Raw genomic sequence first — 6,564 nt, forward strand, 5'->3', positions numbered from 1 at the left:
CTCCTGAACATTGACTTCTGACTCCCATGCTCATGCTCCAACAATGCATTCCCTCCTCAGTAAATGAAAGTGAGAGACTTTCAAAAAGAAGAATGAAACCTTTGGTCTAACAGTCTCACGTACCTACACATGACACTGTTTCAGAGAAAGCCTTGAGTTTGTGAGGAGGGTCAGCTCTCAGATACATCAGAGTTCTTGACCACACCAAAATGCCACAATTTCACATATCTCCCTGAGTGCCAATGGAATAATATATGGCTCTAAAGGTAAGGTGTGAGAGTTCCAGTTAGGGCCCCAGCTTTCCCTTGTCATGGGTCCCACTCCAGGAATGAGCCTCTTTTCTATGCCTCAGCTTGCTTACTGAAACTGCCTATTCCATCATATGACTTTACAGAAAGTCTAATTTTACAGTAAAGATCTTTACCGCCTCACATTCTCAGCCACCTTGTCCCTGTGCTTGGCAGTACAGAGTGTCTTTGGCAGGACCATTTGTGCTGTCATTTTGAATTGTGACTATGGTTTGTCTCAGCCCTTACTCCCTATCCTGGCTCAGCCTTGCATGTGAACTGGCCTGCTCTCTAGTGTGGATCTGCTTTAGGGCTGGGTTTTGTGCCAATCTTCCTTCTCAGACCCTTGTCACTGTGTCAAAGCTGCATAATGTCTAGACATCCAAAACTAGCAGTTCTGAAACAAAGGCAGTTCTGAAGTATAGGGTCCAAGTGAACAGTTAAAAGAGAATGTGAAAACACCAATGGGGACTCCTGTGGCCTTAGTACAAGTGATCTTGGGACAGGATTTCTCCATCTTGGCACTGTCACTATTAAGGACCTGGTGGTATATTGTAAGGTGCTTAGTATCATCCTTAGCCTGCAACTATTAAATGCCAGCAACAATTTGTTTCCTGAACTGGGACAAGGAAAACCATCTTCATTCATTGTTTGAGGGACAAAAATCACCTCCAATCGAGAATCCCTGATCTGCTTTATGAAAGGTTCTCCCAAAATGGTTCTTCCCTTTCGACTTTGCCCCATGTGGCTGGTTTGATCAAGGGTTCTCATTCACAGTACTTATTTGACATTTGGGTCCTGACACATACACAGACATGTTTACAGATATTAGTATAGCCAAATTGAAACCTTCACTCCCAGGTGGGTGAAGAAGGCTCCAGAGACTAGGGAAAACTAAGGAAATTTACAAGACTCAGGAAGCTCATAAAATTTACCAAGCTTGGGAAAGTTAGAAAATTCCCAAGACCATTCTCCAAAGTTATAAAAGCAGGGGGTAGTTGCTGGGGTAGGGTTGGGTAGAGCTATCTGCATGGAGCTCCAGGGATGTAGCTTTCTTGATTCACCATCCATACTCGAATATGATTTTTGATGGCACATTTGTCTTTGAGTCATCGCTGGACCTTTAATTAATCCTAATCAACATATTGGTTTACCATACTAGATTCTTGGATGGAATTATTTTCTTGGTCTATCACTGGTGCTCAGAGATGAATAGATTCTTGTCCCCATTTCTTTAGGAGAAGCTAGACATCACAGACATGGTCCTCTGAGGAGCAAAATTGCCTCATGCTCAGAATCACTGCTCAGAGCAATGATCACATACATGTGAGTATTAGTTACAATGGGCACATAAAGGGAGGAGAAGGAAACAGACAGCTGGAGGGGTTTTCAGAGCAAACCTTTCTTGACTATTTCAAATCTAAAGTTTGAAAACTTCAGTTTGTTTTATTAGCAGTGAGTGAATCTATATTAGTGGTTCTCAACTAAGATTAACTTTTGCTCCTGAGCGTGCTTTACACTGTCTGGAGATGTTCTAGTTGTCTCAAATAGGGGAACGAGATGTTACTGGCATCTAGTGAAGAGATTCTAGAAAGATTACTAAACATTTTACAGTGCACAGGACAGACTCCACAACGAAACTCCAAATGCCAGTAGAGTGAAGATGGTGAAGCTCTGAGCTGTATGAAAGCTGTTCATTTTGATTTGATTGCAAACCAAATCACACACTGCAGCCCACCACTTCTGGAGTCACTTGCAAAGCAGCCTTCAGGAAGGATGGTGGGACAGTTATTTTAACTCTGGATGACTGCCTTTTCTGCTTGTATTTGTGAAGAATCAGCAGAATCTGCACTGGCAAGGTCAAAGTTCATCTGGGGAACTAGTTAGTGTCAAGGAAAGATGGCCTCAACTGTGGTCAAACTTTGGCTATGGATTTCTGTTTTCTCTAAGATCTGGGTCTCAACTCTAGCTACCCCTGATCTACTTTTCTAATGGCTGGATTGGCCGCTTCCCCAGATGTGTACCCTAAACACTTGCTATTTGAATCTTCCTGGATTATTTCTGCTTCAGCAGTCTGGTGATGGGGGCCGGGTGAAGGAGTACATTTCACCTGGGTACATGTTGCTGGTCCATCATGACTAATGGAGACCTCTTGTTCTTCCTGTCTTATTTTCCTCTGCAGTCTCCTCCCTCCCCCCTCTCTCTCCACTCTCTTCTTCTCTTCATGGTCCCTACCTGTGACCCCCGAGCCTGGTAACTCAAACTCCACCTCTCCCTATTCTCCCCAGTAATTGGCTGTAGGCATTTTTATTTAACCAATAGTTTTAAATTGGAGGGCAAGATTTGTACACCAAAAGCTGATGTTCGTGAGACTTTGTCTGAGGGCAACCAGATCTTGAGGTAAATAATTAAGCATTTGAGCCAGGCAGTGGTGGTGCATGCCTTTAATCCCAGCACTTGGGAGGCAGAAACAGGTGGATTTCTGAGTTCGAGGCCAGCCTGGTCTACAGAGTGAGTTCCAGGACAGCCAGGGCTGCACAGAGAAACCCTGTTTCAAAAAACAAAAACAAAAACAAAAACAAAAACAAAAAAAGAATTAAGCATTCGAATACATAGCAGCACCAGACCAGCCCCTGACACCAAGGGATTAAAACCATGTCATTTATGGCATTTTATTTGTGGCCATTTCTATTGCCCAATCATTAATTATAACTGTTATTTAAGTTTGCCTTGCAAGTTGCATTTGGAATTAGCTCCTAAGGCAAATGAATGTCCGGGTCAGTTGTTTTATACTGCAGCAAACCCATACATGTCCTTAAGTAGCATATTGAGTTACATAACTGATCTTTCATAAGAGTGGGTCACATGTGTTTATCTTTAATTCTTATCTTCACAAAACATTTCTAAGCTAAGCCTTTGAACTGTTATTTCAGTTCCCAACTGGTTTTTCAGTTCCCAAGTGCAGAAAGCATATTTTCTTTCCCAAAGAAACAAATTGAGGTATGTAATAATAAGTTCATAGTGCCTTAGTGGGGAAAAGACAGGGAAATTTAATGGAGGTTCTGGCCAGACCCCAGTTCCACTGAAAGAAAGCCCTGTTTCTCAACAATGGTTCATGGAGACTTTACAGGACTTCTCCCATGGTTCTCTCAGCAGTCACATGAAATGCCTTCCTAGTGACTCCCAAGTCATTCCTCAGGCCTCTCTCAAATGACACAGGACACAACCTGGTTGAAACAATCAGTACCCAGGGTGTCTTTCCTATTTAGTGCAGACAATATTTCCTGAATCTGTTGTACATGAAGTGTGATGGCTGTCTTTGAAATCAAAACCAGAAAATGTCAAGCGACAGCAGAGGGCGCTCTTCCCTCTACCAGTGAATTCTCAGGCTCGGAGAGATTTTATTTCGTTTTACTGGGATCCTGGTGCTGACAATGGACACACATTCCAGCATGAAATGACACACCCAAGATTTCCAGAGCCTTCTGACTTCACGTTGCTTCTCTTTGTCAGCCCTGGGCCACCTTAGATTTGGAGAAAACCAGAGTAAAAAATGAAGGGCATAGGGGAGCCACCTTGAGCTCTGCCGGGTACAGATCCCTGGGTTGTTTCTCCACGGCTTTGGGCGTTTCCTCTAGGGTTAGAAGGCCGGCCTCTCTGCAGAGGTCTCACCTGCACGGTGGAGATCAGCAGGGTTCTGCTTCATTTTTGCCCTCCTAATGGGGGAAATTGTCTTGCCCAGACACGCTTGCTCTCTTTCTCACCACACCACTACTTTTTTGTTGGGATTGGGGGTGGAACCGACAGGGTCTTTGCTGTCAGCAGTACACAATGAATGTCACACAGCACATGCTGGGGCAGAATGACCGATGCTTGAGAAGAACCAGTCCAGAGGATTATGGGTGAATAAAACCCACATAATATCCTCCGTAAAAACAGCTGGCCTAATAGTAACTGCTAACTGCAGACAACCAGCAGTACAAGGCAAATCATTGCATCATTGCAGGAAAATGGAAGATTCTAGGTATTTTCCTCAGAGACCTATAAAAAACAATAGGCCTGGAAATATCTAATTCAGGGGTGAGACATTTTTCTCTACTTGTTCTAGATAAAATGTCATCTTCCTTTATCGAGTTCCCTTTATTTTTGTCAGCTATTGTGGTTTGGATGTGGACTTTTCATTCTTCTCTATTCCTCATACAAAGAGGGCCACAGCATTCCCAAATAAGGCAATGGGTTCCTGCCTGCCACTGCATGTGGTCATGGCTGGGCTATGTGTGAAGGGAGCCAAGGAAACAGCAAAACCCCAGCCTTGTTTGGAAAGTCTCTTGCTTTCTGCCCGGGAGAAACGTGAGGAAGGCTGTTGGTGACTCACCCCCCTGGAAGTGAGCAGAGGGTGAATTTCAGCTTTTATGTCTTTCAGCCTAAAGGGTTAGTGGTGAGGGCTTTCAGCCAGAGCAGGGCATACATTTACCATCAATCATCTTAAACTCTTTCTTTGATTTGAAGAGACAACATATGGGAACTGTCATCTGTCACCATTTTCTTCTCTTGAACTGCCTAACCAGTTTATTTTTTTCCTTAAAGTAGTGATATCATCTGTTAACATGGACACAATATGCCAGAGTGGTAGCCATGTCCTATGAGAGGACCGTCCTTTTGATCTCTAACCTTAAAGAGTTTACTTAAAAACAATAATTCCCTTCCCTCAAACTCTTGTTACAAACTTGTTCTGATCCTGGCTGGTAGCTGGTGAGATAGAGGCTCTTAGGAGCAGTTGTGAGGCAGAATGGTTGATGTATTGAGGATATATGTGTGTGCTACGTAGATCTAACCAGGTACCTGCACACTGAAGAAGCAGGTCAGGGAAAAGGCTAAGTGGGCTTTGAAAACCATAGCTAAGATGAACATTGGACTCTGAATGGATTGTTCACATACATGAAGATTGTTCAACATCTTCACCTTTTCCATGTGTATGCATGTGAGCACGTGCATATGTATATGAAGCCAGAGGTCAGAAAATAATTTCAAATGTACATTAGGCATTAGGTGCCTTCTGCTTTTTGTTGAAGATCAGCTATCTCCACTGTTCTAGAACTTCATCAAGCCAACTAGGTTGTAAGCTGGCCAGTGTGCTCCAAGGATTTGTTTGTCGTCTTGTCACTGTTGGGGTTACAGGTAAGGACCACCATGCCCAGCTTTTTACAAAGGTTCTTGGGGTCTGAATACGGGTCGCCATGCTTGTGAGGCAAGTGCTTTAACAAGTGAGTCATCTCCCAGGTCTTTCTTCAACTCCTTCTAAGGTTGAAATAAAAAAAAATTATTATTTTCTTTTAAGCATCTGAGTGTTTTGCCTGCAGCATGTTCATGCAGTGCCCACAAAGGCTAGAAGAAGCCATTACATTCCCCAGGACTGGAGATACAGATGTGACTCATCATGTACATACTGCAGGGAATCTAACTTGGGTCTTCCTAAAGAGCAGCCAGTGCACTTGCTTGCCTCTCTCTCTCTCTCTCTCTCTCTCTCTCTCTCTCTCTCTCTCTCTCTCTCAACTGCTGAGTTACCCCCACCACTCCTAGAACTGCATTTTAATCTTTGTTCCTTTCAACACTTCCCTCCATATCTGTATTACAATCGTCAATAAGAGTGGACTTACATTTCTTTGATTTGTACTTAGTATCCAGAATTTACATATTAGAGCTGCCCAACTATCATGTGCTGAATGGATATCAATGAAATAAACATCGCTTCCCTTTTGTTCCAGACAAAAGAAGAAAAAAAAATCTATATTTTTTCTTTTTATTTACAGAAACTAGAAAGTCTCTCATCTAAAAGGGTTTTCTGGTCCAAGGTAAGAAAGGCATCTGATTCCCATGTTGTGTTAGACCTTTGCATGCTTGGTTGCTAAGGAACTTGGCTCTGGCCATTTTCTATTTTTTTTTAAAGATTTATTTATTTATTATATGTGAGTACACTGTAGCTGTACTTCAGACACCCCAGAAGAGGGTGTCAGATCTCATTATAGATGGTTGTGAGCCACCATGTGGTTGCTGGGATTTGAACTCAGGACATTCAGAAGGGCAGTCAGTGCTCTTAACCACTGAGACATCTCTCCAGCCCGCCATTTTCTGTTACTTTCAGCAAAAGGATGAGACAAGAGAACTAGTCTTTTCCCCTGTGGGTGGGAGAACCAAGGCAGAGGCAGTTATCCTGTGGTGAACTGAGAGTCCTATGTTTCTGGGAATCTTTGTTTATCTTAGGATGTAAGTGTGTGTG

The sequence above is a fragment of the Mastomys coucha genome, chromosome X, assembly GCF_008632895.1.
Source record: "Mastomys coucha isolate ucsf_1 chromosome X, UCSF_Mcou_1, whole genome shotgun sequence".
Taxonomy (NCBI): domain Eukaryota; kingdom Metazoa; phylum Chordata; class Mammalia; order Rodentia; family Muridae; genus Mastomys; species Mastomys coucha.